This window comes from Hemiscyllium ocellatum, chromosome 18 (assembly GCF_020745735.1).
Source record: "Hemiscyllium ocellatum isolate sHemOce1 chromosome 18, sHemOce1.pat.X.cur, whole genome shotgun sequence".
Lineage (NCBI taxonomy): Eukaryota > Metazoa > Chordata > Chondrichthyes > Orectolobiformes > Hemiscylliidae > Hemiscyllium > Hemiscyllium ocellatum.
In genome coordinates this window covers 65,883,193-65,895,252 of record NC_083418.1, presented here as the reverse complement: position 1 = coordinate 65,895,252, position 12,060 = coordinate 65,883,193, and positions in this window count along the sequence as shown.

The following is a 12,060-nucleotide window of genomic DNA, read 5'->3' as shown; positions in this document are numbered from 1 at the left end:
TTCCGAAAAACCACATTGAGAAACTGCAGTGACTCGTTCAGGAGACAGGCACGGGTTGCAATTGATAAGATACGCTTCATTGTCCAATACTTCCTGGGAGCCGAAAAACTACGCCATGTTTTCTGTAGACTGCAACACATAATCGATGAGGATAAGCATCTCGCCAAGACTTTCCTTGCACCTCCACTTCTCACCTTTAAACAACCGCCAAACTTTCAACAAATGATTGTTCACAGCAAACTGTCCAGCCTTCATGACAACATCAACCACAACACCATCATGTCAAACACTGTAAGACGTGTCAGAGTGTCAATATGGGTAACCACCGTTACCCATAGGGACACCCCTCACTGTGTACACAGAAGGTACTCATGTGACTTGGCTAACAGTGTCTGTCTCATATGCCTTGAGGCATGGTATATTGGTGAATCCAAGCAGACGACAAGACAATGGATGAATCAACAGACAGGGATGTTCCTTCCCAGTCAGGGAATGCTTCAGCAGTCAGGGACATTTGGTCATGGATCTTCTGGTGACCATCCTGCAAGGCAGACTTGATGACGGGCAACAACACAAAATGGCTGAGCAGAGGCTGATAGTCAATTCCAGTGCCCATGAGAATGGCCTCAACCGGGAAATTGGTTTCATGTTACACTACATGCGATCCCACTCTCTCTCTCTCTCTCTCACACACACACACACACACACACACACACACACTCTCTCTCTCTCTCTCTTTCTCTCACACACACAGGCTTATACTCCATCACACCCACACACATTTTACCAAGCTTTCACGCACGCAAACACACTCTCTCACATGCACTCCCACTCACATGCACACACTGTCTCTCTCTCTCTCACTCTCACTCTCCCTCTTACGCAAGTACACACATGCACAAGTCAATGGGGTGAATTGGTATTTGCAGATACATTCTTTTTTGTGCAAATCTGCAGGCTGTCAATGCAGGCAGTCAGTCCATTTAATATTTTGTAAATTCCACTTTGAAAATAGAATCAGTCTGGCTCAAGACTGGGATACAGACAGACTCTGACCTCAGACCTTTAATGCATTGTCTGAGTTGAGATATTACCTTGTGTTACAAAAACTTAAGTTATCTTGAGAAGGTGACTTAAAAGAAGTTATTTGATTTACATATTGATGAACCAAGACCTGCATTCTAAACGATGAAAGACTAAACATTCCAGGTTTGTTCAATATATCACTGGATGACACTGTAATCTTTTGCTATAAATTTTATGTCTTATGTTCTTATACTCCACAACTACATGATGAAGGAGCAGTGTTCCAAAAGCTAGTGCTGCCAAATAAACCTGTTGGGTTATAACCTGGTGTTGTGTGATTTCTAACTTTGTCCACCCCAGTCCAACACTGGCTCCTCCGCATCAAGAAAGGTGCTGCATGTAAATACGAGAGGAATGCAGCATGGGCAGGAGACAGAAAATGAAAAATGATATAGGGAAAATGGTAACACATATCCTGGCAGAACACAAAAGACCATTGACCTTTGTCCTGCATTGCTGGTCATTCCATTGGATGGCTGAACCCTGGTTAGAAACCTCGGGCCTGGTGTTGGGGCCTTCTCCTCTGCAGTCCTTGAGGGAGAAGGATGGCCCTCCTCAAGAACCCTCCCAATCCAGCAGAATGTCCCCCTCCAGAAAATAATGGCACCAATTTCTTCATATCTGACATGCCTTCTGGGAGTGTGTGCAGCAATAAAGAGAGGCCTCTGAATGCTAAAGCTTTTCTGGATGTACAATGGCATAGTGGGTTTTAAGAAGATTTGTAGCTCAGGATGAGGTTTTGGATGTTGGTTTGCTTGCTGAGCTGAAAGGTTCATTTCCAGATGTTTTGTTACCTTACTAGGTAACATCTTCAGTGGACCTCATGCGAAGCAATACTGAAAATTCCTGCTTTCTATTTATATATTTGGGTTTCCTTGGGTTGGTGATGTCATTTCCTGCGGTGAAGTCACGTCCTGTTCCTTTTCTCAGGGGGTAGTAGATAGGGTCGAACTCAAAGTGTTTGTTGATAGAGTTCTGGTTGGAATGCCATGCTTCAAGGAATTGTTGTGTGTGTCTTTGTTTGGATTGTCCTTTGAAGGATGTATTGTCCCAGTCGAAGTGGTGTCCTTCCTCATCCACATCAACACCCTCAAACGAAGCTGCATCAGAACATTATTTCAATGAGCCAACACACACTGCAGCATGAAGAACTATGCAGAGCAGAGGAAAATCACCTATGCTGTGTATTCAAAAAGAATGGGTACCCAATAAACACAGTCCACCAATTTCTCAGCAAAAAACCCAAGCAAACAGACAAAGTACGTCCAGAAACCCTAACCACTCTACCCTACATCAAAGACATCTCGGAAATGACTGCCAGACTACTAAGACCCCTTGGCATCATGGTAGCCCACAATTCATCAACATACTCAAACAGCAGCTAATGAACTTGAAAGACCCTATACAGACAACAAGCAAAACTAATGTCATTTACAAAATACCGCACAAGGACTGTAACAAACACTACATTGGACCAACAGGCAGCAAACTAGCCACCAGGCTACATGAACACCAACTAGCCACAAAAAGACATGACCCTCTCTCACTAGTATCCTCACATACAGATGAAGAGGGACACCACTTTGACTGGGACAACACATCCATCCTAGGACAAGCCAAATAAAGACATGCATGAGAATTCTACAAGCATGGCATTCCAACGGGAACTCTATCAACAAACATATTGAGTTAGACCCCATCTACCACCCTCTGAGAAAAGGAACAGGAAGTGACTTCACTACAGGAAATAATATCACCACAGGAAATGACATCACCAATCCAAAGAAATCCAAGCATATAAATAGAAAGCAGGAATTTTCAGCATTGCATTGCATGAGGTCCACTGAAGTTGTTACTGAGTAAGGTAACGAAATGTCTGCAAGTGAACCTTTCAGCTCAGCGAGCAAACCTATATCCAGTACAATGACATTTTAGATTAGATTAGATTAGATTAGATTCCCTACAGTGTGGAAACAGGCCCTTTGGCCCAACAAGTCCATCCCGACTCTATATTTTCAATAGGATGCCAATGCCAGGGAAGTCAGCCTCATCTGGGATATCCAGCCAGAGGCAATTTCCTCCAGCTACCTTGAGTGGGATCATTCAGGTAGCATTAGACATGACTAGCCCTTTTGGGTTGGCGTGCTCTGTTAATGAGGCGAGTTTGGGTGATAGTGTGAGAAAACGTGATAGGTCTCATCATAAGAAACCCTCCATGAAAATCCACATAAATACAATTTGCCCAAATATCATAGGGTTCATTACACCATCTCTACTACTTTGAAGTTGAGTTCTTGCTTTTTAGCTTTTCGAATCTGTGTAAGGTGCGCTGTAGCCACCAGTGCATTAGCAATGAGCTGATATTGCCAAGAAAACAAAATTCAGAAATATAATCGACTATCTTCCAGGTTGCAAGAGCAATTTGAAAATTAGAATTTGAAATACATCAAATTAACTCTGTGATAAAGTAGTTTGGTGTCATGCAATGCTAAACTTATACATACTGTTTTCTAAATAGAGTCATGATATATTATAATGGCAAAGGCTGCTGTCAATCAATTTAAAAATGTTTATTCAATTAACATTGTGAAGTAAGGGCAGTTGTTGAATCGTTGCTCACTTGATCAGTCTGGATGGAAGAGCTTGATGACAGACTGCGTTTACTTGAATGGAACTTATTGAAGACGTTTACATTATAAAAAAAACTACACCTTGTTATTAAACATATGAAGTCCTTTAGTACTGGTTTGATTAGGTTTGCCTTTCATTTGACTTCCCACTGTTCCACTTGCATCTGACCACTATTTTGCATGACACTCAGAGAATCAGAGAGTCATTGAATCCCTACAGTGTGGAACCAGGCCATTTGGTGGTTCAAGTCCACACTGACCTCTGAAAAGCATCCCACCCAGACACCTATACTATCTCTGTTACCCTGCATTTTACATGGATAATCTGCCTAGCTTGCAATGGGCATTATGGGAAATTTAGCATTTCCAATTCACCTAACCTGCACAGTTTTGGACTGTGGGAGGAAACCCACGCAAACATGGGGAAAATATGCAGACTCCATACAATCACCTGAGAGTCAAATCGAACCTGGGACCCTGGTACTGTGAGGCAGTAGGACACTCACCTTTTATTGGTGAAATTAATATTTTACCTTTGAGTGCATGAACCAATTATAAGTTATTAATTAATATAATTAACCAATCAATATAATGAGAGATGTTAGGTTGGCACAGAATAATTATTATTATTGAATTAATGTATGCCCCACATACAGTAGTCACCCCTCCCCCCCGGGGGATACGTTCCACGACATACTGCGGAAACCCAAAACTACGGATAGGAACGAACCAATTTATTTCAGTGGGAAACGTACCTTCTCAGCAGCTTCCTGGTCCCTGGTTCCGGAAGGTTCCCAATAATATGTTCGGGCCACAGGAAATCGCTGGTAACTGAAACTGCAGAAAACGATTCCGCAGATATGGGCCAAATGCAGGCAAACAGGGTTAGTTTATTTTGGAAAACCTGTTCAGCATAGATGGGTTGGATCAAAGGGTCTGTTTCTGTGCTGTACGACTGTGTGACTATGAAAGGCTTTTAAAACTTTGCAATAGGGACATTGGATTTTACACAGCCTGTTATAATGGAAAATGTTGAGTGTTTTAATTGATAGACAATTTTTCCAATGGCAGCTATTGATGAAGTCAGTGATGTGTTTGAGGTCTGTTGAATGATTTTTTTTAATTTGGTTGCCTCAAGAATGTTTATAATTTCTGCCACCTCCTCGAATTTCTGAGCCAGTGACCTTTGAACTGTTTCATTTGGTGCATGAGAGTCATTTTCCTTTTTTTATTCAGTTGTGGATCACTATCAGGTGCAACATTGCAACATTTTGACCCAATGCTAATGAAGTAGCAGTGACACATATCCATGTCAGAATGGGATGCGATGTGAAGGGAGGGTTCGAGGTGAAGGTATGTACGTATTTACTGTGTTGTCTGCATTTTAGATGTCACAGACCTTCTAATTAATAGTGCACAAGAGACAAATGAGGAGCTCTTTCCTTGTACCAGATATTAAAATTCAGTTCTCCTGCAATATGTTAGCACTTGTAAACTGAAGCATCAGCAAGTATTTATTAGTGCTTCATGTTCAACCTCTCTACTTGTCCTTCAGCTTCATTTGTAATGTTTTAGAAAGAAATAATACATCATTGTCAATTAAACTACTGACTTCTTTGGCCTGGATGGTGCATGAGGTGCTTAAGCTGTATTCACACAGGCAAACAGAGAGTATTCCATTGAAATCTAAACCTGTACCGTGTTGATTGTGGAAAGTTTTTTGGGGTTTCATGTTGTTAGCCATTGGCCTTAAAATATCTAGCCTTTGACCTGCCTTGATATTTTGTCATTGGAATATGACCAACGATGACCCCTCAAGATGGTGGTGGAGATTCACTGATGGTAATACCATTGAGCAACAAGGGGCATTGTATGTAGTTCTCTCTATAGAATAACTTGAACAGGTCGATCTGCTCTAACGCGCGTTACATCACTATGAATTGGCCATAATGCGATTGACCAATTGTTGACGTTGTTTGGATAACGCAAACTTTTGACTGAACGGGTTTAGCGATTTCCTATTAGCAATCTCTTACAGCACGATTTTCTATAGCAGAAGGTTGCAGAGGAACATGACTGTTGCACTATAGCAGAATGGCCTGTGGAAAGTTATTGCCTGGCACAAATGTGACATGAATGTTACTCGCCACTTATCAGTATATGTTTGGGTGCTATAACAGTATGTAATATATGAGAGTAAAGGCTATTTCATTAACCAATGAATTGTGAGTAGAGCTGAACAGAAGTGCAAACATCAGCTAAGAACCCCACTTACAGCCAAAAGATTAAGAAGAAATGATGGCTAAAGCTAATGGGAAACTGTGTCAGAATGATTATCCTCCATATATCACAGCAACCATTCTTACTGTCAGGCAAAGCTTCAGCCACTGGAACATTTCCGCGCTGATTCCCATGAACATTCTTTGTTCTTTAACTGTTTGATATCCCATGGCGGTCAAATGCTGTCATAATATCAATTGTAATCACTTTCAGCTCACCTCATGTCTGCAATTCTAGTTGTGGGTCTTTGTTTGAACCAATGCTGTAATGGGGTCTGGAGCTGAGTGGTCCTGACAAGACTCCCAATGGATGGACATCTATGAGAGGGTGATTGATATATAATTGTGATTCATAGCGATATTGCCAAGTCTCTCCATTACATTTCGCTGATTAAGATAAACTGAGAGGGCATCGATTGGCCAGGTTGGATTTTTTTATTCATCCAGTTTTCACCCTGTGCTCAATAACAGATGATTACTGGACTTTTTAACTCATATAAAAAACATATTACGGACCAATCTTGCAGTTTCTTTTGAGAACAACCAGCTCAAGCAGAGACCAGGAGTTAATCCTGGCATTTCATGCAGTGTACAGCCCACTCATTGGATAAATGTACCATGCCATCAGGAGAGTTATGATTTATGAGCTGAATCACACTTGATGTTCTTGAGTTTATCAATATATATCTGATAGCAGGTCGTTGTGAATTGTGGAGGTTCTGTTACAGAATGCATTGTACATATTAATTTTTTTAGCGTCTATTTGAGTTGCAACTTGTTAAATTGTGTTCATGAGTGTACGCTCAAAAGGTCTTTCATCTGATCAGTCCCAGTAGTGAATAAAACAATATGTCTGGTAAGGGCTGGCAAAATATAACGTCATGCTCCTGTTCATCAACCCGACTGTGGGATGCAGACCTAGATGAAATGTACTTCACACTCAATGTGTGGCCTGGGTGCAAACACGACTCTTGTGAATTTCTGACAAGCCGCACATCTCAGCAGGTACTTGCTCCTCCTCAAAAGGAGAAAGGGCAGTGAAGTGACAGTACCCTGTGGAACAACCTCAAAAAGCCTTGGTTCTAAAATCAAAGATTGATCATGGAAATACATGTCAGACGAAGGACTCCTGAAGCAAAAAGTCAGAGGCTATGTTTGTACAGAGTGCAGAGTTAGGGCCTTTTGAGTGGTTTGCGTCTCTGTACAAAGAATGCATCTTCAGGTAACATTTTCTCCCCACTGTAGCACTCTGGTTTGCAGCTTTGTGATTTGTTGTAGATTCAGTATCATAGACATTACATTAATTTACACTACACAATACAATACAGCCCTGTCACTCACCAGTTAGGAATTCTGCTGAACACCAGGATGATCCACCTTATCCTCACATACTTAACGATGCTGTTAACCTCATACCCATTGCTCATAGGTTCCATGCATCACCATTCAACTATGGCAAGAATAACACCCAATGGATAACAATTCATTCTCTCCCCTTTCTTTTAAGTTTAGATATCAAAGAAGCAGTTGAAATGGACACATCTACATTTCCAGAGCAATTGAGGGGTTGGCTTCTCTCTTACAGATTTGACTGTGATTGAGACTGTCACTGCACCTGACATTAACAAAACATTACAAACTGCACAGAGACTGTTATGATTCCAGTCATGATAATACAGGAGAAGATATTAGAATAAAATCTGGTTTGATAGTGCATACACTTATGGAGAAAGTGAGGTCTGCCGATGCTGGAAATCAGAGTCGAAAAGTGTGGTGCTGGAAAAGCACAGCCGGTCAGGCAGCATCTGAGGAGCAGAAGAGTCAACATTTTGAGCAGAAGGTCTTCATGAAGTTCCAGTTCCTACATTGATGTCTTGCAGCTAGTTACTGTTATGGCCACAAAATTATAAACAAAGAGAAGATAGTTGGAAAGATCTTGACGTCAACATCAAAAATGGACAGTTAAAATTCAATCTTTTATCTCCTTTTACAGATGCTCAATGCTAGAGAAATTTTATTTCTATTCTTTCCTGACTTAGAAGCTTCACAAACTAGACTGACTGGTTCCTGTAAACTAGAAGTTTGATTCTTCTGCTGGAAGAGCCTGTTCTCCTTTCTGAGCTGAACACCTGATTTTCCTAAACAGAAAGCAAAAATTAAATGACGGCTTTCTAATTTGTCGTAAATTACGGGTCATTGACATTACATTAATTTACATTACAAGAGTTTTTACCAGGCACTTAACTGTAGACATATACTTTCTTGAATTTACTGCATGTAAGTTATTGTTCCAAATGACTTCTTGATTTGTTTAAACGGAAATCACAGAACTGACCTGCATCCATCTACCTTTATTTTAAAATTCAAATTCAAAATTTTAATCTATACTGCATCTTTCATCATGAGACAAATTATGAAAAACATTAATTTCTAATGAACAGATTCAATAGCACAAAATCTTTCATTTTTAAAAAACTTTTACTGTAACAGCTAATTAACAAAACATTGTTGACTTAGCATATTTTAATTTTGTAAGTAAATTGTAATTTAAGATAAAGAAAGGAACATTCCTCTTTTATACTTTGCACATATCATGCTCCCCATTAAGTCAACATCATTCTGACAAATAGTTCAGAATTATCCCCAGTTTTCAATCAGTTAACATTTCCTCATTTTGCCAAATATTAACTTTGAATGGTCATATCCAGGGAAACTGTTAGTTTTCAGAGAGATTTATGAATTCACTATAAACAGTAAATCCTGTCCCAATGGTACTTCCCCTCAAGCCATGTCTGACCAACTCTCCCAGAGTCGTTGGATAGTTGCTGAATGTATCTTTTCAGCTAAAGACCATTTTCATCTCACATTCAACTATGATAACATGCAAAACATAGCAGCTTCTTATCTCTGATGTAAAACTGCTGTCAGTCAGTAATACTTAATGATTTGCAGGGAAGCCTGTAGCCTGATCTGAAAACAAATCCCTCAGCCCTCTTCCACCAAGCAAAATTAAACACGTAAGATTCAGCCATTGCATTTAGCTTTTCTTGACCATAACTATGTTACTTGTTCAAAGTAAATGGACAGTCTACAACCAACTGATTTTAAGCAGCTACTTTCAGCATCTTTCTGGAACATTGAGCCACTTGGTTGATTTTTCATTATCAGACATTGCCTTTATTGTTATTGATTATCAGCTTCTAATATCTAAAGTCAAAGAGATCTATAGCAAAGGAAATTTCCCTTCAGCCCATTACATCTGTATTATCAAAAACAACCACCTATTCTAATTCTAATTCTATCTTCCAGCACTTAGCCTATAACATTGAAATGTTTGTCATCACAAATGCACTTCTAAATACTGCTTAAATTTTATGACAGTTTCTGCCTCCACCACCCTTACAGACAGTGAATTTTCACTATTGTTTGGGTGAAAAAGTCTTTCCTCATATCACCTCTAAACCTTCTGCTGCCTACCATAAATCTTTTCTTTCTGGTGATTGATCCCTCTATCAAGAGGGGAAAGGTTTCTTTCTGCCTACCTGATCTATGCCCCTAATGATTTTATACATTTCAATCATGTTCCTTCTCAATCTCCCCTGCTCCTAGGAAAACAGCTCTAGTCTGTCCAATCTCTCCTCATAACCGAATCTCTCCAGCCCAAGTGATAACTTGGTAAACTCCCTCTCTGTCATGCCATCACGTCCCTCCCACAATGTGGATTCCAGAACTGCACACAATGCTCTGGCTGTGGCCTAACCAATGTTCCAGCATCACCTCACTGTCCTTAAACTCTTAACCACTTTATGCATACATCCTGATACAATAGGATACCGGTGTACTTGTTCACCAAATCTCTCTTCCCAAGTCTAACCTTTCATCTTGTACTCCCCTATCTTGTTTGTCCAGTTGAAGTACAGCACCTCACATTTATCCAGTTTGAAGGCAGTTCACCTATTCTGGGTCGAAGTTCCATGCAATCATATGCAGGACCCTGTCCTCTGCAAACAGGAGGAACATGTCTAAGCTTTGCATTTTTATTATATTAAATACAAGGATGATATTGTATAAATTGTGAATATAATAATAACATTGCTTCCATGGTAATAGTTTATCCATGTGGTTTACATTGCTAAAGCTTTATAATTTAGCATTGCTGTACCAGGATGTATAACAAACTTCAGCATAATACCTCTATTGTCAGCAAGGCTCAAGTTCTGTACTGCCAAGAAACTCCTCTCTTTTTACTTCTACGTGGTATAAAATATTGCACTATTTCTTTATACAAAACAAATTTTGAACACATTAACTCATTTTAATCTTCATGGTAAATACTTGACAGGACTGGAATCCTTCCTAGTTTTCGGAGCTGAGTTATCGTGTGGAAAACAATTTTGTGTTGTACGACCATGTGACCAACAGACAAACTAGGAAAAAGAATAGGCCAATTGGGCCTGTTCTGCCATTTCATAAGGTCACGGCTGATCTGATTTAAACCTCAATTCTACACTCCTGCATGTCCCTGATAATTTTCCAGCCCTTTGGTAATCAAGAATCTATCTGCCAGCATCTGAAAAATATTTAAACATTCTGCATACACTTCCTTTTAAGAAGAGTATTCTAAAGACTGACAGTCCTGTGGGGGAATAAAATGTTTCCTTATCTCTGCTTTAAATGGCTTGCCTCCTTATTTTTAATATATTATCCTGGTTCTAGATTCCCCCGCAGGAAGAAATATGTTTTCAACATCCCTTCAGGCTCTGGGGTGTAGATGTGGAATGTTTGCATTGATGTGAAGCAGCAGTGACATCCTCTACATTTAACCCATTGTCAAGAGGGCAAGGACTTCCCAAACTCTCAGCCTCACATAGATCTCACTCATGCTAGTAAGATGGTGCAGTCCCTTCATGTTGTCAAAATATGTAAGGACATTTACAAATGGATACATTTGCTGGAAATGAAGATGGGAAAATACAAGAAGAACTAATTGGAACTTACTTGCTCTGATATTACTCCTATAGTCACAGTAAAAGTTTGGTCTTAAATCGTTTTTTTTTAAAATGAGACATAATTTGAAGTAAAGAAGCTTATGGTTAATTAGCATTGAATGACAAAATTAAGCAGATTTTAATCCAAAGCAATTTGGAAGAATTCAATTTTTGCACTCAGTGAAAAGTATGACTAATACAAGAAAGGCATTTTTCAATTTTTAATGAATTTGTCTTTCATGCAAGCAGCTGGTCTAACAACAATATTTTGGCATAACTGACTTATGTCCTGGCACCTGTGGAAAATGCTGTGCTGTGTGAAGCCCTAAAGGAATGTCTTCAGAAACTAAAATTTGAAATAAATATTATGAATCCAATTCATATTAATACTGGCCAAGTCTAATTTCAGAATAAATTCAGGATTGATGGACCATAAGCCTTGCATTTTGCAATTTATTTAACATGGTACTCAGTCATTGAATGGACTAACAGGGGAATTCCAATGCAATTGATTCAAATAAGAGATGTATAAAATTGTGGGAAAAAGCATCAAGCCTAAGGATTTGGAACATTTTAGAATTCAGCAAAAGAGGGGGAGAAGACTGAGGGCAGGGGAAACATAAAGTATGAGAGTAAATTTTCAGTGAACATAAAAACTGATGGTAAAAGCTCCTGTAAATATATGAGGTGGAAAAGATGGATAAAGACAAATGTAGGTCCTTTACTGTCAAAACTTGTGGAAATAATAAATGAAGAAAAAAGAAGTGGCAGAATAATTGAACACATACTTTGGTTCTGTATAAAACAAAAAGGCACAAATAACCTACCAAAAATGGTCCTGAACCTAATGGTCTAGTGAGAGGACAGAATTAAAGGAAGCCAACATTAATAAGAAAATATTGCTGGGGAAATTAACAGAGTTAAAGGCTGACAATCAGCCGGGCCTGAAAATACACATCCCAAAATATGAAAGGAGGTTTCTCGAGAACTATTGGATGCATTGGAAATCATTGTCTAAAATCCTATAGAATCTGAAGCAATTCCTACAGATGGGAGGGTGGCAAATGTAAAGCTAGT